This window comes from Neovison vison, chromosome 1 (assembly GCF_020171115.1).
Source record: "Neovison vison isolate M4711 chromosome 1, ASM_NN_V1, whole genome shotgun sequence".
Taxonomy (NCBI): domain Eukaryota; kingdom Metazoa; phylum Chordata; class Mammalia; order Carnivora; family Mustelidae; genus Neogale; species Neogale vison.
This window is the reverse complement of record NC_058091.1, coordinates 189,053,198-189,079,146: the sequence shown is the minus strand read 5'-3', so window position 1 is coordinate 189,079,146 and position 25,949 is coordinate 189,053,198.

Here is a 25,949-nt window from a genome sequence, read left to right as displayed (position 1 = left end):
ATTTCTTTCCCTGCACCTAGCTGTAGAAGTTCTTTGTTTTGCTTTCATGGAACATGCTTACTATGATAAGTTTTCCTACTTCACCACTAGATACAGGAGTCTTCTACTCTTCCTCCAGAAGTACTGGATCTTTGCTTGTGTCCTGAAGGCAGGATAAAAGGGTTTCCTACCTCCTTTTGCCTCTCTCTACCATAGCTGTTTGGGGAGGGAAGAGGGTTTGTTATTCATCTCACAGTGGCTAAAAGATTTTCCTTCATCTGAAAGGAAGTCTGGCAACAGTGGACACTGTTTTCTTGTCTGTCATCAATGCCACTTGATTACTTCCTATAGGCTTTGACACAACTGAAGGTGGCTTTCTCTGGTTTCCTGCCCTGCCCTGCCCTCCAGTCTTTCTCATGAATACCCAATGAACGTCTTTGGGAAAAAAGAAAAACTATAAGTGCATTCATAGTCCCCTTGTATCTTAGGTTTTCAGTTATTCTAAATCAATGATTCTCAAAATAGAACAATTTTTCCCCTTATTCCAGGTGCATTTAGGCAACACCTGGAGACATTTTTGATTGTTAAAATGTGGGGGTTATTATTGGCTTCTAACAGGTAGAGGTCAAGGAAACTTATAAACATACTACAGTGTTCAGGACCATCCTCTACAACATAGAATTATCCAGGGCAAGATGTCAATATTACTTAGTTGGGAGATACTGTTCTAAACTCATGTGCTATTCACAATCTGGCCTATGATCATTCATTACAATTTCAGTTCATTTCTTGTGATTAGCTTTTAGAACTGCCACCTCTTCCTCTCATGCTGTGCTAAAGGTGAAACAATCCATATACACCATTCATTTTACAGACGCTTGTCACTCTTTGGGTATCAGTTTCCTTGTTGCTTTGCAATTTTAGCACTTTGACAGGAAAATTTATGATTTTGTAGGTTATTTCATTTTTCTCATTATTAAGATAAGAGAGACATTCTACTGCAGGTTTCCACATGCTAAGTAGAGACAGCATTCTATTCACTTATTTTATTTTTTTCTTTTTCTTTGCTACTTTGGAATTCTTCTGGGAGTAAAATACCTGTAAGTAAAGACAACGAAAATTTTCTCCAATCCAAAAGCTTCTGCTTTCTATTTTAGATATAAAGAATCTCTTCAGTATGAAGGCATGCTTCTCAAAGGCATGAAATACAGATTCAGATTTCTCTTCATTTATGTATTATCATCAACTAACCCTTGAAATATTTGAAAAATTATAAAATCATGAAATGTTCCTCTGTATCAAATATTCAGTGTGCTTATCCACCAGCTTTTTCCAGTAATTTGTTGAAAGGAAAATGCTGTGTGCAACACAGGCATGGAATCTGAACTAGAAATACGTAAGGTAAAACTCCTGGAGCTAGTGCGGTGCTGCAGTGTCTTGGCTGTTACTGCTGGAGGCTTGTGTTTGCTGATGTGTGCATGGGGGTGGGGGTGCACATTTGGAGCAAAGAGAAAAACAGAGTGATGTGTGGATTTTAACAGCTTACTAACTTAGTCATTAACTAATTTATGGGCCTGCCAAGCTAAAGTATTTGAAACTAAATTTCTTTCACCTTAAATATCTTAAAATTAAGGGATTAGACTAGACCGGTGGTTTTCAAATTGGCTGTTTTTGTTCCATTAGTAGATTGGTGGCTCTGCTCTCAACTATTCTCATTCACTAGCTCTGCAATTAGCCCAAAGAATTTTTATTTTTACAGAACTCCTTTGATAATACTGACACGGGTGCTTAAAGATCACACTATGTGAAATTCTGATTCCTCACTAAACTATAGCCTCTGGAGACTAGGAATTTACTCAGATTAATTTTGTTTCCCAGCAGCTAGAAAAGTACATAAAGTATATATCGCAGAGATATAGTAAATACATAATATATAAATGTTGAGTTGATCTAAAATGGTATCAAAGGGTCTACAAGTCAGGTGTTTACATTCCAAATAACATAATGGAATTTCAGGACTTTGTGAATTAATATTCAAACTTGTTTTCTGATGACTGTTATGCCTGTTTCATGATAACATGGCCATTATGTACTGTACAGGACAAAAGTAGAAGGCAATGAGAAAGTATGAGGTATATTTATACTATGGACTCTATATAGGGAAGTATATATTTTTGTTTGTGGACTGAACATAACTTGTTTTATTAGCTAAAATAAATTTATGTTATTTTACTATTATAAAATATAGATAATAAATATTTAGTAATTTTAGTAACTACACAGAACAGCTAGGGAAATGTGGACATCACCAGCTTTGTAGGAGTTAAAATGTGTTGTAATCTTTTAAAAAAATGCAGAGAAAATACACATTTTCATTCATAAATATCAAAATCATATTCTAGTTATAATGCTATCCTAATGAGTATAAGAAGAAATATGATTTAAACATGGAATAAGCACATCATCTGGGATACATATGGCTAGGAAAAGTTTCATCCAAAAAGCAAAACATAGTTCAGTTTCTTTGAACTGCAAATGGCCAATCTCAATGATCACCCACTGTGGTAGAGGAAAATTAAATTGAATTTAGTTTTGCTTCAATTTATTTGCAACTGACAGGACAAACTCTGTGTATACCCATAACATTTTGTCTTTGAGCCAATAACTAAAAAGTCTAAAGTTGTTAAAGCATCTTGTAAAAGTTGAGAGGTCACTGAAGGGTTTGAACCTGAATAACACAGCACTCTCTCAATCTTTTAGTTCAAAACAAACAGAAGATACAGTAAGCTCACTGATAGAAAAGCTGTTTTATTTCTCTGGTGTAGATAATTCACATGACCTGCTTGGTTCACCTCTCTTTTTTTATATAAATAGTATACTCCTTTCACCTTCAGATCTTTCTGTGCAGATCCTCTGTGTCTATAAAATTGTCTTGTCTGTTATTGCCCTACCACAGTGTTTATGGTTTGGGGAGCATTTTTTTCCTACTGCAAATAGCAACAATTTCTCTAATAATGCTGGTCTACATGTATGCATGCAGAGGAGACAGGAACACATTTGTCAAAAATGTGCCATGAAAAACCCATAAATATAATTCAGTGATTAAACAAATATTTACTGATAACCTATCACATGTCAGTCGATATTCTAGGCACTAGGTATACAGTGGATCTCACGCACAGTTCACCCCAACACACATACGACCCATGGCTATCTAACATCAGAGGCCAAGAACTTGGTGGCTTACAACAAAATTTATTTGCTACAAAGCAAGTGTAGTGTTTAGACTTAGCATGAGAGTGTGTGTGTTTGTGAAGTGTGTGTGTGTGTGTGTGTGTGTGTAGTCACTTACCTTTTGGAAAGTTAATAACTTTATAAATACTACATTTTCTACTCCTTAACATTAGAAATTGTGTCATATATTCATTTTTCCTACTTCAAATGCCATTCAAATTGAGCTAGAAGAAAGGTACCATACTCTACTACACCATATCACCACATTTCATTTGCCCTGTAGAATCATTTTTTTTGGTAATTTTTTTTAATAAATTTTTTAATTTTTTATAAACATTTATTTTTATCCCGAGGAGTACAGGTCTGTGAATCGCCAGGTTTACACACTTCACAGCACTCGCCAAAGCACATACCCTCCCCAATGTCCATAAGCCCACCCCCCTTCTCCCAATCCCCCTCCCCCCAGCAACCCTCAGTTTGTTTTGTTAGATTAAAAGTCACTTATGGTTTGTCTCCCTCCCAATCCCATCTTGTTTCATTTATTCTTCTCCTACCCACTTAAATCCCCATGTTGCATCACCACTTCCTCATATCAGGGAGATCATATGATAGTTGCCTTTCTCCGCTTGACTTATTTCGCTGAGCATGATACGCGCTAGTTCCATCCATGTTGTCACAAAGGGCAAGATTTCATTTCTTTTGATGGCTGCATAGTATTCCATTGTCTATATATACCACATCTTCTTGATCCATTCATCTGTTGATGGACATCTAGGTTCTTTCCATAGTTTGGCTATTGTGGATATTGCTGCTATAAACATTCGGGTGCACGTGCCCCTTTGGATCACTACGTTTGAATCTTTAGGGTAAATACCCAGTAGTGCAATTGCTGGGTCATAGGGCAGTTCTATTTTCAACATTTTGAGGAACCTCCATGCTGTTTTCCAGAGTGGTTGCAATAGATTGCATTCCCACCAACAGTGTAGGAGGTTTCCCTTTCTCAGCATCCTCGCCAGCATCTGTCATTTCCTGACTTGTTGATTTTAGCCATTCTGACTGGTGTGAGGTGATATCTCATTGTGGTTTTGATTTGTATTTCCCTGATGCCGAGTGATATGGAGCACTTTTTCATGTGTCTGTTGGCCATCTGGATGTCTTCTTTGCAGAAATGTCTGTTCATGTCCTCTGCCCATTTCTTGATTGGATTATTTGTTCTTTGGGTGTTGAGTTTGCTAAGTTCTTTATAGATTTTGGACACTAGTCCTTTATCTGATATGTCGTTTGCAAATATCTTCTCCCATTCTGTCAGTTGTCTTTTGATTTTGTTAACTGTTTTCTTTGCTGTGCAAAAGCTTTTGATCTTGATGAAACTCCAAAAGTTCATTTTTGCCCTTGCTTCCCTTGCCTTTGGCGATGTTCCTAGGAAGATGAAGCTGTGGCTGAGGTCGAAGAGGTTGCTGCCTGTGTTCTCCTCAAGGATTTTGATGGATTCCTTTCTCACATTGAGGTCCTTTATTTATTTTGAGTCTATTTTCATGTGTGGTGTAAGGAAATGGTCCAATTTCATTTTTCTGCATGTGGCCATCCAATTTTCCCAACACCATTTATTGAAGAGGCTGTCTTTTTTCCATTGGACATTCTTTCCTGCTTTGTCGAAGATTAGTTGACCATAGAGTTGAGGGTCTATTTCTGGACTCTCTATTCTGTTCCATTTATCTATGTGTCTGTTTTTGTGCCAGTACCATGCTGTCTTGATGATGACAGCTTTGTAATAGAGCTTGACGTCCGGAATTGTGATGCCACCAACTTTGGCTTTCTTTTTCAATATTCCTTTGGCTATTAGAGGTCTTTTCTGGTTCCATATAAATTTTAGGATTATTTGTTCCATTTCTTTGAAAAAGATGGATGGTACTTTGATAGGAATTGCATTAAATGTGTAGATTGCTTTAGGTAGCATAGACATTTTTACAATATTTATTCTTCCAATCCAGGAGCATGGAACATTTTTCCATTTCTTTGTGTCTTCCTCAATTTCTTTCATGAGTACTTTATAGTTTTCTGAGTATAGATTCTTACCCTCTTTGGTTAGGTTTATTCCTAGGTATCTTATGGTTTTGGGTGCAACTGTAAATGGGATTGACTCCTTAATTTCTCTTTCTTCTGTCTTGTTGTTGGTGTAGAGAAATGCAACTGATTTCTGTGCATTGATTTTATATCCTGACACTTTACTGAATTCCTGTACAAGTTCTAGCAGTTTTGGAGTGGAGTCTTTTGGGTTTTCCACATATAGTATCATATCATCTGCAAAGAGTGATAGTTTGACTTCTTCTTTGCCGATTTGGATGTCTTTAATTTCCTTTTGTTGTCTGATTGCTGAGGCTAGGACTTCTAGTACTATGTTGAATAGCAGTGGTGATAATGGACATCCTTGCCATGTTCCTGACCTTAGCAGAAAAGCTTTCAGTTTTTCTTCATTGAGAATGAAATTTGCAGTGGGTTTTTCATAGATGGCTTTGATGATATTAAGGTATGTGCCCTCTATCCCTACACTTTGAAGAGTTTTGATCAGGAAGGGATGTTGTCCTTTGTCAAATGCTTTTTTAGCATCTATTGAGAGTATCATATGGTTCTTGTTCTTTCTTTTATTGATGTGTTGTATCACATTGACTGATTTGCGGATGTTGAACCAACCTTGCAGCCCTGGGATAAATCCCACTTGGTCGTGGTGAATAATCCTTTTAATGTACTGTTGAATCCTATTGGCTAGTATTTTGGTGAAATTTTCGCATCTGTGTTCATCAAGGATATTGGTCTATAGCTCTCTTTTTTCATGGGATCCTTGTCTGGTTTGGGAATCAAGGTGATGTTGGCCTCATAAAATGAGTTCGGAAGTTTTCCTTCCATTTGTATTTTTTGGAACAGTTTCAGGAGATTGGGAATTAGTTCTTCTTTAAATGTTTGGTAGAATTCCCCCGGGAAGCCGTCTGGCCCTGGGCTTTTGTTTGTTTGGAGATTTTTGATGACTGTTTCAATCTCCTTACTGGTTATGGGTCTGTTCAGGCTTTCTATTTCTTCCTGGTTCAGTTGTGGTAGTTTATATGTTTCTAGGAATGCATCCATTTTTTCCAGATTGTCAAATTTGTTGGCGTAGAGTTGCTCATAGTATGTTCTTATAATAGTTTGTATATCTTTGGTGTTAGTTGTGATCTCTCCTCTTTCATTCATGATTTTATTTATTTGGGTCCTTTCTTTTTTCTTTTTGATAAGTCTGGCCAGGGGGTTATCAATTTTATTAATTCTTTCAAAGAACCAGCTCCTAGTTTCGTTGATTTGTTCTATTGTTTTTTTTGGTTTCTATTTCATTGATTTCTGCTCTGATCTTTATGATTTCTCTTCTCCTGCTGGGCTTATGGTTTCTTTCTTGTTCTTTCTCCAGCTCCTTTAGGTGTAGGGTTAGGTTGTGTACCTGAGACCTTTCTTGTTTCTTGAGAAAGGCTTGTACCGCTATATATTTTCCTCTCAGGACTGCCTTTGTTGTGTCCTACAGATTTTAAACTGTTGTGTTTTCATTATCATTTGTTTCCATGATTTTTTCAATTCTTCTTTAATTTCCCGGTTGACCCATTCATTCTTTAGAAGGATGCTGTTTAGTCTCCATGTATTTGGGTTTTTTCCAAACTTCCTCTTGTGGTTGAGTTCTAGCTTCAGAGCATTGTGGTCTGAAAATATGCAGGGTATGATCCCAATCTTTTGATACCGGTTGAGTCCTGATTTAGGACCAAGGATGTGATCTATTCTAGAGAATGTTCCATGTGCACTAGAGAAGAATGTGTATTCTGTTGCTTTGGGATGAAATGTTCTGAATATATCTGTGATGTCCATCTGGTCCAGTGTGTCGTTTAAGGCCTTTATTTCCTTGTTGATCTTTTGCTTGGATGATCTGTCCATTTCAGTGAGGGGAGTGTTAAAGTCCCCTACTATTATTGTATTATTCTTGTGCTCCCTTGCTCCGCCGCTTGCCGGGAGCCGGCTCCTCCCCCCAGGGTCTATCTTCCCGTTGCTTTGGATTCACTTCTCCACCAGTCCTACCTTTCAGAAAGTGGTTGTTTTTCTGTTTCTAGAATTGCTGTTCTTCTTCTCTTCGATCTGCCGATGGATTTGCAGGTGTTTGCAATCTCTAGATAAGCTATCTAGCTGATCTCCTGCTAGCTGAAGTAGTCTCAGCCTGCTACTTCTCCGCCATCTTGACTCCTCCCCCTGTAGAATCATTTTTAAAACAAGTTTACCTCCTTAATTTTATAATTAATTTTTTTTCCTTAGGGTCCAAAGATGATATGGTTTCTGATCATGCTAAAAGCTGATGAGTGAGAAAATCTTTTAGGATAAAATGCATATATAAATGCAAGTGTCTGGTAATGGCTCAATGAAGTCTTATGTCAGTACAAGCAAGACAAGTCTTTTAAACTTGTTTAAAAACAAGTTTTAAAGAATACCTTCTTTTAGGGGCTCCTGGGTGGCTCAGTCATTTAAGCATCTGCCTTTGGCTCAGGTTATGATCCCAGGGTCCTTGGGTTGGACTCCTTGCTCAGTGGAGAGTCTGCTTCTTCCTCTGTCTCTCCCCCTGCTCATGCTCTCTCTCTTACACTCTCTCTCAAATAAATAAATAAAACCTTTTAATCTTAATATTAAGATGAAATTTTCCAAGAAATTAATGTAAACTCTAATTAAAATAAAAGGGCTAAAACATTTCTCTTAAGTTACCCATTATGTATTACTGGATGAAAAACAACCTTTCTTGTAGTTAACTATGAAATGGTAAAACATGCAAAAACAATTCTTGTTCTCTAATGGGGCATATTTGGCTAGTAGATTTATTTTGTTTGCTCACATAGTTAAAATTACTTGCCCACATTTTAAAATTAGGTATTTTATATAAAATTTAGATTTATGGATTTTGTAAAGAAACTGTGGACCTGCAGCACAAGACCCATCCCTTTTCTCGTGGCAAGAGTCAACTGAGCCTGTGTAGCAGCTGCCTGTTTCTGAAGAAGCATGCTCTCTCTAGCTCAAGAAAGCCCACTATCTCTTTACTGTTTCACACTCTTCCTGCCCAAGTCATTAACAGTATGTTTTTGCTCACAGTAGGTTTTCTAATTTGCTAGAGGATTCTTTAACCTACTGTCATCCTTCACTAACATAGAACTAATATGACATAATCATTTGTTTTACTTTTGTATTTAAGCTGTTTGTACTTTTAAGTTGGAGGATAGCTTAAGATTTCTAAGAGATAATTCAAAAACTTAAAAATGTAAAATCATTCATTGTTTAGAATTTCACAGTTTGAACTTGGTTTGAACCCATAGCTCAGAGAAGTTAATGACTCACCAACTGTTTCATAATCACTTACTGGCATTGGTGGAACTAAAATAAAGATGCCTCACAACCAACACAGCTTAGAAAGTATTCCTGGAATATTTGTGATGCTCAAGCAATAATTTGGCCATCATGTGTAAATATCTGTATGAACACTATATTCCCTACAGAACAAAAATAATCCATGTACACTGTTTGAATTCTTTAATAATTGGAGACATTTTTATAATGCAATATTGTTTCAGATTTTAAAATCTTGCTTTAAACATAGCCCACCATTTATATTATTATTAAAATTGTTTATCAAAACTAAAATATACCTTCCTTTCAAAAATATATTAAATATGTTTATATCACACAATAATGCTGACTTCAGCATGCTGACATGTTATTATACTATATTAACAACACTAAAATAATGTGTGGTTAATTTTAAATGCCTAGAATATATGGTCCTCATTTGTTCTCACTGGTTTAAAAAAACATCATTCCCAATATTAAATATTCCCAAAGAGTGAATAACAAAAATTTAAAAGATTATGAGAGTACATAAAGCTATTTTCCCAAAATATCTAACATTTTTCATCAACTTTATATACTTATAAGTGTAGTCTTTAGCCTCTAAATATGTCATTTAAACTATTTTACAATTCTGGAAGATTTTTCTAACAGAATCAAGAATGGGATTTAATTCAATATAGTCAACAATCCACTAGGTTTGCACTAAGTTGGTTTGCTCCTAATAACCATGGTATTCTGTGAACTATTTGATTTAACTGAAAATATTATAGAAGACTATCAATTCTCCAATTCCGCTTATGCCAATGCCCAGGCTATTTCTGCAGATATATATTAGTTGAATGTAGTTTGAAATAGTCATATGTGTTATATTTTCAGTTTTAGTGAAATGTGGTAACAGATTAGAGACAATCTTATTGATGACTTTAAGTCAGAACTAGTGATTATATAATTACTATTTTAATAAAGAACTTATACTCAAATCTAAAATTGCTAATATATAAATGTGATTTATAAAACAAAAGAATATAAAGAGAAAGTATTTTACCCATTCCCTGGGGCATTATTATTAATAGACATTTTAAAGTAGCTTTTCTTTTTTTTGGCTAATTTTATATCTCTAAATAATGTACTATGTTTTTCTTTCTCAATGTATAAAAAGTTTATACATCATCTATTATGAGTATATTATAGCAGAAGAGAGTTTGTCTTATACACTTGAAAAACCCTGAATTTTCATTCATATATTTTTATTATTCTATTTAGTTACATAAATAAAATTTCTAACTTGGAATAATAATCTAAACTTTCATTCCCTTTTCTGGTAAGAATAGGCAGCATGTCTTTGGAAAATGAAAATATCTGTACATCTTCTGTTTGCTTAACATTCTCTCCTTACCACCTCTTTTTTTAGTATATGTGCTGCTGAAGCGAGCACTCCTTACCACCTCTTAATCTCTGTATCAAATAAGCTTTTACATTGTCACACCTGATACCCTTCATAGTCTGTTCTTTAATCATAATTAAATTTGTTGTAAAAATTTAATCTATTTAATGAACAAAAGAATATACATAGATTAATTCTAAATGTGGAAAAATACACTTAATGTTTGCATTATGATTCTAGTCTTTCTTCATATTACAGCCATGTAATTCACAATAATTAAACTAAGATCCTAATAATGCAAACCTCTGCTATTAAAGGCATTTTCTTATGTTAATTACTGAAACTGACCCATATCTATATTTGGTTTCCAAATTTATACTTTCTATTTTGATGTTAGTGTTAAGTTAAATAATCCAGGTTTTGGATTTTTACCTTTTACCTTTGACTGAATATCTTCTGCTTGAATAAAGTCACCTCCCTAAGAAAAAAAAGAGTTGAACAAAACAAAATTTGAGTATATATATGGATCACAGAGAGTTTCTTTTTTATTACTTGGATTTATTTTCCACTTTCTTGATCTTTCTGTAAGCTGACTTGACATGAAGAATTTTGAATCAGCTTCCATTTCATTGAGCTGCAAACACAATGGGGCATGTTTCTAAGTTACATTATTAAATTTATCTACTTAAAATACTTGGAGGTTGTTTTGATTTTCTATATTTGTATTTCATCAAAGTTGATTCATGCAGCTTACAGTTTTGAAATTAACTCCTCAAAGTTCCTTGCTGTGTAAATAAGGATAAGGTAAACATCTTTTCTAAAATGCACCTTTTAAGCTCTGTCATATTTGACTTGTCAAATCAATGTACCCTTGTGATCAAGTGATTAAGCTATTTACTGCTTTTCACAGAAAGCTATTAAATAGATCATAAACACAATATTATGGAATGAGTGTCAGGATCTCTAAATTCTACTTACCAGTTAGTTGTGTGACCTTGAACAAGTCACTTAATCTTTTTGACCTCAATTTCTTTACATACATAGCAAGGACAGCAATTATCTCTATGGGCATTTTTTGCTTGTAAAGCTCTATGATTTTATTCTACAATTATCTTTGGAATGGATTTAGCATAAGGGAGGAAAGCTTCATTGCAATGGTTATACAAATAATCTCCTATGAATTATGGAGTTAATTTAATAAGCCTCTTAGTTTTGGGGGGTAATTTTCAGAAAAAGCAAATATTCATTTAAGAAGACATGTACTAAAGATTATTTTTAGCAGAAAAGTTGTAAAATATTTCCTCTTATAACTGAGCATTTCTGGCAGCTGCTTATCAATCATGAGTTTCAGAGTTGGTAACCATGACTCAGAAAGTTTCACTTTACTGGTACTAAGAGCTAAAAATTTTAGCAATATAACTTAGAGCATTATCAACTAACTTGGTTTACTTCCTTAATTGTTTTTAAGTAATTTCTTAATAACACTTTATCAGCATAGATTTAAAATGTACTTCTGAGGAAAAAGTACATTTTTAATGTATAAATATTTCTGTACAAGGTAGGAAAAAAGAGAGTCAAAATGCCTGAGGTCTTGCGCTTATTTGACTGCTCTTGACTTGCTGGGTGGCCCTAAGTCAAGCTGATCAAGTTACTACTTTCTAAAGCTTGCCAAATATTGTCAGGGCTTTGGAGAAGGTAATGAAACCATAAGTGTAAAATGCTCTACAAATAGAAAGGTCAAAGACCAGCATATGTGAGGCACATTTTCATTCTTAATGAGCAGTTGGACACTTAGTAGGGTTTGCTAAAGCATCTAATTTTAAAGAGTCACTTCATTTTGGAGCAATTCATTGAGAAGCAGCAATATTTACTGAGGTCACTGCATCATTATTTGAAACATCTGAATTTATAAGCACACCATAGCAATAATAATGTTCAGAGTAATATTAATCTAATACTTAATAATAAATGCTATTAATGGTGCATCAGAAAAAGCAGGACTGAGTTGTTCGATAGAGCTAGGTTTAAATTACAAAGTTACTACTTATTTGTTCAATGGGTCAAGCTTTTCTGCCCTTACTATCCATTTCACAGTGTGGTGAAGTTGTTTTAAAATAGTTTTCTAAGAGGAAACATGGCCTTGCCCGCACTTCATTTCAGGGCAGACTGAGAAGGAGTTCTCTTCAAGCACAAGTCATCATTAGCCTCTGAACCTCCTCAAAAAGACCTTCACTCTTCTCCCATTGTAACTCTAGCATGTCTATATCTATGAGTCTTTTCTCAACTGGCAATGGGCAATATTGGCAAATGAGGCATATGACAGAGTAAAATCTCATGCTTAGTAGAGTTCAAGAGTTACCTACAATCCAGTTAAATGAATTTCACTTATTCTAAAATATTCCCCTAGATGCTAACCTTGCACTCTATTACACTTTCATCTTTCACACTCATTCTTTTCCTCAGAATTTCTGTACTTGTATACGAATTACACTTGTACATAAAATATCCATCTTATATTGATACTACTATTATAAACAAAGTAAAACATCTACGTAAAAAAACTGTAACAAAAGTCATATTAAGTCAGTAACTATATAAAATGGTTAAATGCGTCACCTGACATTACAAAGATTTTAACGAAGATCTTAGAGAGAATATATCTATTGACATCTTGTCCTCTGAGCAGCTGAATTTCTTCAAGCAACTTTCTTTCCATATAGATGCAATGAACTGCAATAAGTAAAATTTGTCTTTTCTTAATTTGGGGGACAAAATTGTGACTCCTCAAAACTGTATAGGTAAAGGTCATCATATAGGCAGTTAAGCTTAACTCCATCTCACATCAATTTTCTTTCACTCTAATTTAATATTTTCTTTCATGCTACTTTTCTGTATCATGTTACTTTGTGATTTTTTTAAATGCTTAAGTAAGTAATCTGATAATTCGGGGGGGGAAGTAGAGTATAAATCAATCAGTTAATTAGATGATATTGAAAGAGTCAAAATCATTTGTACTCATCTTCTATAATGTCAATGTTTTGCTGAGCTTAGACTCTAAAAGCAGTAAGAATAAGGGAGCAGCCTATCACCATCAGCAGTGCTCAGAGTTTCTTAGCTCTTGTCAGCATTTGATAAGAGCAAACTACATCCAGAGGGTAAGAGAACTTAAAAAGAGTATCATACAGGTCAGCTTTCAGGATCAAAAAATAGAGAAAAGTATAAGGACTGAATCTGGAAGGTCAAATGGACGGTGTATAGGACAGTGGTCATTTGAGAAAAAAGGTCATCATTCATTCTTCCTTATTAAAGTACTAATTAATGTGTTTCACACCACAGAGCCTCTTTGGGGATGCTATAAGAATTTACTGTGTGCATTATTTACAATCCTATTTTAGCTGCATACAGTGGACTGAGGAATATGTCATTTAATCAACATATGTTTCATTTATAGATCAATTTATTAATCATCTACCATCTGCAACATAGTGAATGATCGTTTTAACCGGATGAGTTTGACTCAGTCATTTCCTAAATGCAACACAACTGAATATAGTCACTCCTCTCAAACACCTTGTCTAATAGAAGAGGTATACAAATTAGTAATACTAGAAGACACAGCCCATCTCTTTATTCATCAAGCCCCCCAACAATTGATAAGCTCTTCAATATTAGGTGTGTAAAAATATTATTTTCAAAAAAGTTTAAAGATGTGATTTACATATAAGCATAGAACAAACATGGGCTAACGTGCTAATTTAGCACATTAATAAAAGCAAGACAAAACTGTTTCAAAGAAGAACTTGAGAGGGTGAGTATACATGGGCTTTGAAAGAAACAATGATATCATAGGATGTCTAGGTCGAATATAAACTACTTACTCTCCTGAAGGGCAATAATGACATAGAATTGAGGATTATCTCTTCAGTATGAAAGGACTTATTTTCATTTCTATAAGAAATCACCTACCAGTTAACAAAAATTTCATAGGTTCTGGATTCTACTCAAGTGTAAAATGGAAGTTAAACAAAGGTAGTTTACTACAGAGAATTAAATGGCCTTTGGGTATGCCTATTAAATAATACTCCTGTATGTCACTGGAATGACAGCCAATCATACTTTTGCCCAAGTGTTAGAAATTCTTCTGGTATATGGGACATAATTTTTATGTAAGTGAAAATATGGGTGGATATGGATATGAGATTTAGGCATCTGCATAGCCTGTAAGCAAGCACTGGACCCTGGCTGATAAGCAAGCAGAATAAAGTATTAGTGATTTATGAACAATTACTTTAACAAATTTAAAATAGTGTGATGCATTAAGTAAGACTGATTTATGTATATATGTATATATATTCTACTGAGCTCACACATAGGATCAAATTGTCAAATAAGACTTATGAGTTTAAGATGTTATGCTGTATCAAGCTTACCAATGATTTGATAATATGAGTATTTCAGAACCAAGGACACAGAAGACAATAAATGCCACATGCCTGGGATATCCCAACTGTTTTTCCAGATTAGGGTTTCCAGATAAAATATGGGTTGCCCAGCTAAATTTCCATTGTAGAGACACAATACCATTTTTTTTAAATGTAAGTAAATTCCAAATATTACATGGGACATACTTAACACACATATAAATTTCATTGTTTTTCTCCAATTCAAATTTAACTGGGCATCTGTATTTATATTTGCTAAATCTGGCAACCTGACAGGATCCTTCCTTTCAGTATCAGTCACACACTCTCTTGCCCAGAATAATAGATGAGGTTTCGAAAGAAGGTTTTCTGGCTTTACCTGACAGAACAGAAGGCATTTAAGTTATATAACATCTCTATTTTATACCCACAGGGTTGTATGGCTTACATGACATTCTCTGGAGAGCCATGCCTCATAAATCCGGTGTCTGCAATTTTATTTACTATAAGTAATCCTTTAGCCAGGGACATCTTGCTAAGGAGGTTCTATAGATAAGGTTTCTTCCTCCTAGAATATATCATTAGTCTATGCACCCAGAGGCCCAGTTGACAAGAAGATTAGGCCAAGTTACTCGCCCTCTTTTCTTTCCCCTGGGGTTGTACCCTGGTCGCTAGAATGAATGGATCATGGGCCAGATATATTCATGACTTTAATATTTAAGTAAAAACATACTTCCATTTATGCCAGAAATAAAAATAAAGGCAGATTAAAAAAATGTGAACCTGCCATATTTATGTTAGGCACAATGTAGACACACAATGGATGTGTCTCAACTTGAAAAGTTTTTTTTTTTTTTATCATACACATTGCCCTTAGAAAAATTCCTTTGTTATTTCATGTATAAAACTTTTGAGTAGCAAGTGAAGTAGAGTAGTGATTTGAGAGGAAACATTTAACAGGAGTCTCTTAGTTCCATCAAACAGATCTTCTATTTCTCCAAAATTGTGTTTAATCAAATATGTGACATGTAATGAGTAACTCAGAAGGAGTATGACAGAAATGAAAAAAAAAAAAAAACAATTTGTTGACTAGCAGGCCATGGAGACCAAGATATTATACTCAAATCAGTGAATACAGATGGATCAGATTTTTAAAATTCTGACAGAGTAAAAATCTAAGATTTATCTTGGGCTACATAAGTTTTGTATACAACAGTAAAACAGAAGTTTGTCACATGTACAATTAGAAATATAACAGTTCAATCAGTGATTCAAAGTCCTTTAAAAAATAAACAATTGCATGATTTACATGAGAGGCCCTAAATCTTTTACCGTAACATTTCCTTTTCACTTGAAGGGAAAATTTTGTAGTTAGTATCACTACTTTGGAGGATCCTAAAACTCTTAACAAGAGTAAAGTGAGAATGGCAGATTGACAGCAAGAGAGAGAGAAAAATGATGTCCCAAGCAGGCTGACATATTGTCCCCACAAGTAATCAAAATGTACAGATTAACTTCAGATATTTGAAAATTATAAAATGATAACATTTTTTATAAATTAGTAAGGAAAGAGTAGTGACATTTGAATACAATGGTAAAGGAACAGCATTTGTCCCCTTCTTCTGCATTGATATAAAACAAAAACAAAACCTCTTCCTTCCCACTCATTCCAAACCAGTGCTTTGTGTTTAAGATTAAAGGAGAACGGTCAAAACTCTGAAATTAGAGAGAGAAAAATGCTTTCTCTTTTGTTTTTGGAGAGGGAGGGAGAGCTTCTTATTAACATATGAGACAATTTAATATGATGATAAACAAATATTTCCACAGCAAAATTTGAAAAGCACTTAGTTAATAAAATGAGAGAAAGAGGGATGCCTAGATATAGAAAATACTAAATGATAATTGAAAAATACAGTTAAATATCCAAACATTTCCAAGCCCATGGATTTTTGTTGCCATTTATTTTGTTAGAGCCAACTTTACCAAAGTATTTGGTATCCTTTTTTCTAAAATGTCTTCTAATTTATTCACTTTAAAGAGCCAGTAGACTATTTTAAAAGTTAATCAAAATTTAACAGTTGTTTCATAAAGCATACTTTTAGTCTATAAAATTGGTAACTTGAATATCAAGATATTAGAACACTTGCTATTCTGCTATAGGAGAATAATAATACAATTCATTACACTTTCTCAACTATTTTAACTACTTTAAATCTCTTGTGTTTTATATTTAACAGACTACAGTTGCTAAATGAGCATTATGACTAATTTCTAGGACTTCCACCCACATAAAATATAATGAGGATTGGTAATGACATGATAACATTGCCCCTATTCTTATAGGAGTTTTATGCTTTACACTTAAACACATTCTATTGTGTATTATGGTTTCCTTTTATATGTTATTTAATGATACCAAGTAGTTTTATCTCTCTTGTTTTAGTATAAACTGGTGAAATAAAATCCTTAAATTTTTACATAGCTTCCACTGATTTCAAAAATGTGTTCTTATATTTAAACACATTTTAATTTCACAAGCCTCTATGGAGGTAAAAAAATATTTTCTGGATTTTAAGTATGAAGAAATTGAGGATTAGGTAGGTCATTATATCTCAAGATAACACCCCCCTAATGAGTACTAGACTCAGGACTATATTATAGAACATCAGGCACATTGTTCAGTGTTTTTTCCATTGTATAGAACCGTATCTCCTTTAACAGCCAACAGCTTTTTATTTCATCATCAAAAGACTAATACCCAATGATAGTCCTCTCTCACTGATGAACCTAACTTGAAAAAAAAAAAAAAGTCGTATGTGAAGACATTCACTTGAACCTCTCTGTCTCTCAGTTTTTCTCTTTGGATCTTTGCACGGGGGCAAAAACCTCCAGAGAACTTAATGCACTCAGTAATTTTGTATTCTTGTCTGCTACTTATCAATTAATCCACTCTGATCAACTACCATTCTGGTGTGTTCACTAAAACAAATCACATGAATTTTGCCAAAGACTATTGCACTGTCAAATCCAGTAGACACCTCTATGTCTTAGGAGTCTTTGCCACAACAGCATATGAAAAACTACCCTCTGTTGTCTTCCATGACACAGTCCCTGACTGTTTAAGCTTCCTCCATGCTAGTATTTTTTCCTCTTCATTGAATGCTTCATGTTATCTCATCTCATTTTTTTTTCTTTTCTTTGCATCAATAGCGGTTTATCTTCAGGTTTCTTTCATTGGCTGAGAGCCTACCCTTAAGCATGACCATTCCCACCCATATATTCATATATTTCCTTTTTCTTATTGTGTATAATTCCTGCCTAATACATATGATTATTAAATCAGAAATCGTGAAGGATCTGAGATTTTGACCCTATTTGCGAACTAGTTAGCCAGCCAGGGTGCTACAGTTGCACACCCATGTGTGTACACATACACACACAGCAGGATACAGATAAATCTATTTATATATAATGTACAGATATAGAGATACAGCAACAGAAGATTGAGGTTGCTGAGTCAAAAATAGATCATGAGAAAAGATGAAAGGCAGTAGCCAAGGCATCTTCCTATGTCAGTTTCCCATAGCCCAGTTCTCAGAAAACAATTTGAATAGGGCCAAATGTTAACCTACTGAGTAGTGGGGTTGTGCCACAGAAGAGGAGGAGACTTGAACTTTATAGAGCTGTTGGAAAATCTACCCACCCTCTTCTCCAAGGAGAGATTTTTCATTTTTCTTGAATACAGGAAAATCTCCTGGATGGAAAAGGAAAATCCTCTAGGCTTGCTTCTTAGAATATAAGCAGATATTTGTGGAAAGTAGTCAAAAGGAACCTTATCTTTACCAACATAGGTATGTCCAGGCAAATCTGTTCATGGGTGAAACATTCTCTATAGAGCTGTTTACTCTTCCAACATATCTTTTGATCAGAAACCCAACCTGTACAGAATGCTGAGAAATCCATGGAGATTTTTCTCCTAACAATGATAATTTATAAGTACCTTGTTTATTTATTTTCTTTTTATCCCTAGAAATTTTACCACATGCATGCCTGGATTCTATGGTTTTTGATCCCTGCTGTATCCTTAGTGCTTAAAATATTTCCTGATATTATGTAATAGGTGGTACATAGTAGGTAATCAAAAAAGTCCCTCCACTATGTCATCTATATGTATATCTTGAATAAATTACATATATCTGAATATATATGCATCTAGAATAAACTAGAAAATGCATGACTGTATGAAAAAATAATTAATAAACTTTTAAAATGTTGGATAATTTTGTTTTTATTTGTTGCTGTTTTTTAAGCATGGTTTTCCTCTTTGGATATATTCAAAAGGTTTTAGTGGTTTGTCTCTGTTAATAAAGTTATTCACAGCAGCTGAGGAATGTGTGACTGCAAATAAATAACTCAATGTGTGTCTTGAACTTATCTTTTTAAGTGTGAATTCTGAAAATATTTAAAGAAAAATATATGAGAATGTGATAATCATATATTTTTTTCTTATTTCAAACATTTTAAGAAATAACAATGTAAGGCTGCTTACTGGTATCAGAGACAGTGATCAAAGCTATCAAGTGAAAGAGGAAATTGGTATCATTGTAACAAAGAAGATAAAATAATTGTTTGATCATGTGAAAATTGGGGCAAGTAACAAATAGGATTATTTGGAAAAAATCTTCACATTGTCACCAACAGGGTGACAATCACACTACTTCTATATAAATATGAAAAATACTCAAAATCTATCACCAACTATGCTAGAATCTGAGAAGATATGGAGTACAATTTTCAAATTTTCATTCTTTTCAATGTGTACTATGGGAGGAAAAAATATTTCATATAAAAAGTCTATCTATAAGAATCAATTAGTCTATTGAAGGAAAAGAAGATATAGGAAGATTAGAAAATAGGGATGGTAGTTATGGTGTCAGCTTTATAATCTATGTAAATCTAAAATCCTGTCTCTGCTTCTTATAGACAACATGACATAAGATAAAACCCCTCTTTCCTCTGGTTTCTTATTGAGCAAAAGAGGAAATTTTTTAAAATATGAGATAATATTGGTAAACATCTCATAAACAGGACTTTTGTTAGCATTAATTTAATTAATAGGGACAATGTGCTTAAAATGGCATATAGAAGTACATGTGTTCTAAAATACTAACACTAATTTAAAAAGTGAAAATGAATCTAATATAGAAAATGGACAGAAAACATAAACAGACATTTATCCACAGAAGATACAAAGATGGCCAACAGACATAGGAAATCAAAACCACAGTGAGATACCACTTCACATCTATTAGAATGGTTAAAATAGAAAATACAAGAAACAAATATTGGCAAGGATGTGGAAAAAAAGGAATTCTGGTGTATTGCTGAGGGGAATGCAAACTGGTATAGCCACTGTAGAAAACAGTATGGAGGTTCCTCAAAAAATTGAAAACAGAATTACTATATGATCTAGTAATTACACTACTGGGTATTTATCCAAAGAATACAAAAACACTAATTTGAAAAGATACATGCACCCCTATGTTTATTGCAGCATTATTTACAATAGCCAAAATATGGAAGTAGCCCAAGTGTATATCAATAGGTGAATGGATAAAGAAGTGTGTGTGTGTGTGTGTGTGTGTGTATTTCAGCTATAGAAAACAGTGAAATTTTGTCATTTTCAGCAACATGGAGGGACCTAGAGGGTATAATGCTAAGTGAAATAAGTCAGTCAGAGAAAGACAAATACCATATGATTGCCATCATATTTGGAATTTAAGAAACAAACAACAGGGACACCTGGGTTGTTCAGTTGGTTAAGCGGCTGCCTTCGGCTCGGGTCTTGATCCCAGCGTCCTGGAATCGAGTCCCACATCGGGCTCCTTGCTTGGCTGGGAGCCTGCTTCTCCTTCTGCCTCTAGCCTGCCACTCTGTCTGCCTGTGCTTGCATTCTGTATCTCTCTCTCTCTAACAAATAAATAAAAATCTTTAAAAACAAAACAAATAAACCAAAAGAAAAGAAAAGAAAAGAAACAAACAACAAAAAGGAGACAAACAAAAAATCACTCTTACATATAAGAACATACAGGTGGTTATCAGAGGGGAGGTGGGCAGGATGGATGAAATAGGTGAGGGGATTAAATGTACACTTATCATGGTGAGCCCTGAGTCATGCACAGCTGTTGAGTCACTATATTGTACACCTGAAACTAATATAACACTGTATGGTAATTATACTGGAATTTTAAAAAAAGTGGAAATGCAAAATATTGTGTTGTACTGAAAAAGATGAGTCCTTTTTCCACCCCCACAAATGTGTTTCTATACTGTGATATAGGTATATAGAGTATATAGATATATAGAGAAACACAGACAGACAGGGAAAGAGAGACAGAGGAAGAAGAGGAGGAGGAGAAGAAGAATGGGAAGAAGAGAAAGAAGAAGAGAACAGACCTCAAGAGACAGAAGGAGAAATCTTCAAGTTCCAGGAACAAAATGTTTCTAAAGCCAGAAAGATACCAACAAATTCAAAACTGTCACTTAGCAACATCTTTACAGTCTAGAACACACTGGACTTCAACAAAGAGGAAATATAACACAGCATTAACAATCCAACAAAAGTAACTTTGAGGGAGAGTCAACGGATTTTACAAAAAAGTTAACTGATACACTGCACAGTGGAAAAATAGATCTTATAAATACATATTTTAGTTATTTAAGACATAAAATCAGAAAGATGAACCATATCGAAGTGACAGAGCTTTATAATTAAAACAACAAGCATACCTAGCATTCAGATCTCAGGTTTAAATGTCTTTCTTTACTAAAAGGAACTAAGGCTTCTTTCATAAATGGCTTCTTCTGGCTTTGGCATGGAAGTGCAAGACTGGAATATATTTTTGTGACAGTACAGAAAAGGTAAGAAATCATTAAACACATCTAAAGGACAAATGGCCACTTTGATAGGGTATTATACTACATGATGATAATTAAGATGAAAACAATAATAAGTAATTTTAACCCTGAGACTAAAATGAGAACTAAAATTGAGTCCATGCAGATTGAAATATATAAATACGGAAAAAGAGAAAGCTCTTTTTTGCTATATACTTATAACTATTAAATGTAAAATGAATTACACTTTAATGATTTAATGAAAATGATTGCATTAGAAAATCATTATTTGGCAACAACCATAGTAATAGTTATAGGCAAAGATCATTAATAGATCCTAAAACTAGTGGGTGGAAGTTTAATGAGTAATGGGATTCTCACTGTATCTCTCCACAAGATAGTTACTAAACACAGGAAAAATTATATCTCTATATTAGATACATCTGTTGGGCACTACCTTAACCAAGTAATTCAAATTAATGTCTCTAACAATAGGATCAGTAGACATTATTTACTTCCTGATGTGGTATACTGAGAACCCCATTATCACTTACGTTATATTCCTGTAGAACTATATAGTTGATGGTAATCATCAGATAATACAAGGAAAGCTTAATTTGAGAGACATTCTACAAAATAATTGGCCTTTATTTCTTAAAAATGCCCAATTGAGGGAAAAGATAGCTATGCAACACTTCTAGTTTAAAGGAAACAAGAGATGGGACAACTCAATGTACCTTTAATATTGGGCCAGAAAAATAACAAAAGAAAACAACTCTGTTTGTTTTGGCATAAAGAACATTTGTTGTACAAGTGAAACATTGTTGAACAAATCTGTAAATGTTTAGATAGTAATATGTTAGAAACCTTAATATCCTCATTTTGATAAACATACTAAAGTTATTAATAAGATGTTCCTGTTTTGGGAAAACACATATTGAATTACTTAGGGTTAAATGGTATCATTTTGTACCATTTCAGTAACTTATATTCAAGGAGTTCAGAAAAAAATAGAGAAAAAGAGAAGGGTATAACAAACATCACTTGGTAAAATGTTTCCATTTGGGAAGTCTAGGTGAAGGGTTAATGGGAATGATTTTTATTGTTTTTGTAACTCTTCTATAAGTCTGAAATTATTTCAAAGCAAGTTTAAAAAGAATGTTTACCACAAAATGCCATAATTTCTCCTTTAGAAATGCAGAATTATTTGCACTTTTTCTGTGCATGTGACAGTATATGAGGCATGGAGAGGTTTGAAACTAGCTTCGAGAAATGGCCACCTAAATCAGCAAGTATTTCACAATATTATGGACATTACATGTTTGCTATGTTTATTGTAAATTGCCTGCAGGAACTGGGAGTATACAATTTCTGGACTGTCAAAGACCTTATTCAGGCAGAAGAATCAGAGAAGCCTAGAGGCAAGAGAGAAAGAAAAAAAGAAAACATATATAAGATCCCCCATCTTCAAATTTAGCATTTGAAGTATTTTGGTTTCATAACTAAAATGAGCAAGGGTGTTTGAACCAACAAAAGTAAAAGACTTAAGGAGTCAGGGAAGTGATTGGAATCCTTCCATGAAGATTAGAAGTTAAAACGATCAATTGAGATAATGAAATACAGTGTGTGTTCTTTGATGTGTGTAGAGAAAGAATTGTGTTCAGGCAAGTTTAAAGAGCCCATGAATTGTAAAAATCAATCAAAATGCCTATAGGACATGGAAAACAGCTATCAGTTGAAGCCAGCTTAGTACAGCTATTATTTGAAACAGAGCTATATCTAGCAAATACACATACATCTATCCAGTTCAGGGGGAAAAAAAGTCCAGTTTATATTAAAAATAAGATAATTTACTACTAAATTGCCATTTAGATAAAACAACTAATTGATTGATGAACAATGTAAAGTTATGCAATCAAAACTCTCTTACTGAGTGACTACTAAAGCAAGCTACCTGGTACTAAATTAAAACCAAAACAAACATGTCATTGCCTTTACATGCTTGCTTTATTAATTGAGAATACAGGCATATTCTTGGGGTGCCTGGGTGGCTCAGTGCATTAAGGCCTCTGCCTTTGGCTCAGGTCATGATCCTAGGGCCCTGGGATCGAGCCTAGCATCAGGCTCTCTGCTCAGTGGGAAGCCAGCTTCCCCCTCTCTCTCTGCCTGCCTCTCTGCCGATTTGTGACCTCTGTGTACCAAATAAATAATATAAAATCTTTAAAAAAAAATACTTCTATTTAGTGGAGCCTGGGTGGCTCAGTCAGTTAAACATCCACCTTCAGCTCAGGTCGTGATCCCGGGTTCCTAGGATGGAGCCCTGTATAGGGCTTCCTGCTCAGTGGGGCGTCTGCTTCTCCCTCTCCTGCTCTCCCTGCTTCTGTTTTCTCTCTCTGTCAATTAAATATACAAAAATCTTAAGAAAAAAACTTCTATTTAGAGTGAATGGTGAAAACTAGGGATATGTTCAGACATAGTACTAATGTATACAAGGTAATGATTATAGCGTCTAGGAAGTGATAGAAAGGGCTCCATGAGCTAATATTTTTGAGCTGGATCCCAGGTTTCACTCATTCATGAAACTAACTAGAGATCAAAGAATCTCTACTGCTCTCTTGTCTAGCATCCAGCATATATTTTTCAGTTTCACATTTTATTTCATTAACGAAAACAGTGAAAAAAATGTATATTTTGAATCTTATTAATCTCATTTACCTGAAATTTATTTTACATACACGACAAACAGATAAAGGATTTCAAGCAATTTATGGTATAGTCCATTTTTCTATACAGTGGACTGAGCTAGTCTTGGAAAGTCACTCACCAAGCTGGCTGCTGAAGCTACAGGTATCTCAGAAACTGCCTCACAGGGCACAAAACAATGAAGCCAAAGACATGAATTCCTCACTGTCTAAAGCTGAGGAAAGAAAATCTATCCAAAAAAGAACTGAAGTTTAAATATATTGAATGGTATTACCCTAATTCATTTAGTTCTACATTAGTATTAATATGTTCACCTTTCCTGGCTGATGAAAATATAACCAAATCCCCAGGAACTTGTAAGCCTTCCTAAAAACCATTACCAACAGCTACCTTCTGATTTTCAAGAAACCCATGTTAATCTTTATTACATTGCTTATTTATCAATTATTCATATATGTCTTACGGAATCTACTACAACAGTACTTTGAAGTTTATTTTTAAAATAGTACTGTTTATAGTACTATTTACACATTTATATCCAGTTCCTCCAACTTTATATTAAGCCCCAAGAGAGAAGAAATGGTAGTCTGAATTTATTCATTATTTTTTTTAGTTGATATTAAATAAATGCTTATTGATTGGTTAGCACAAACTGTCCAAGCAAAAGTGGCAAAAGTCTATATACTAAGTCAATAACCACATGAAAATAAAGTAATAGATTAAGAGAAATATAAAGTAGGATGGGCCAGACCTGATGACTACTTGTTGGAGGACTGAAGAGAAGGCTGACAAAAATTCGGTATTTGCAACGTGAGTCACTGAATAGAGAAGGCCATGCTCAAGATACTCAGAGAATATGGACGCCTGGGTGGCTCAATGGGTTAAGCCTCTGCCTTCAACTCAGGTCATGATCCCAGGGTCCTGGGATTGAGTCCCGCCTTGGGCTCTCTGCTCAGCAGGGAGCCTGCTTCCCTCTCTCTCTCTCTGCCTGTCTCACTGCCTACTTGTCAAATAAAGAAATAAAATCTTTAAAAAAAAAAAAGATACACAGAGAATACAGAAGAATGTCTTGTTTTGAGGAGGAAGTACATGTTTTCTCAATGCATATTAAAAGCCAGGCATAGTCAAGGAATTTATAGCCTTGTAATAAATCTAATATTCACTCTGGAAACATGGCAAAAAAGAGACTCGGAATCTAAAATCACTGCAGAATTGACTGGGATTTCAGCCCAGACAGTTTGACAGAGCCCTGGCTCATCACCCTCACTTTCCCACAGATGTTTCCTTAGTATTGTGCAAATTAAATACAAGTACAAAACTTCTATATGATCTCATCTAGTCATTTTCTATATATTATTTTTCATCATACTTATGAATAACTGTGAATGAAAAAAAAACAGTTTGAAATTTTTTGAAGAACTACTTCATGTACTATCACACCTGGGCCTTCTTCACTGTATCAAATGCATTAACTTCTTCATCTCAGGAAAAGCATCTGCATGATTCAGACTTACATGCCTAACACTTAACATAATGGTTGGCACATAGTAAATACTCTAATAATTTTTATTGAACAAGTGAATGAAAGGACTATGACAACTTTATGTTCAAGTTCTTTATGAAAATGGAAATAACATGTACAAGAGAGATACTTGTTATAACAAATAAATTAGCTTATATGATTAATGGCCTGATAATAATAAACCATATATATATATATATATATATGGATGGTATTGTTATTACAATAATGGAGGTAAGTCTAGTGAGATGTTTTTTATAAGTATATTAGACTATAAGCTAGAAGATACAAAAACATTGGTTTACGGATGACTAATTTCCCCATGAAATGTTTCCTTTTACTGTTATGACTTCACCATTAACTATAGAACTGTGAATCATAAAACATGACACAATTATTATATGCTAATTTTAAG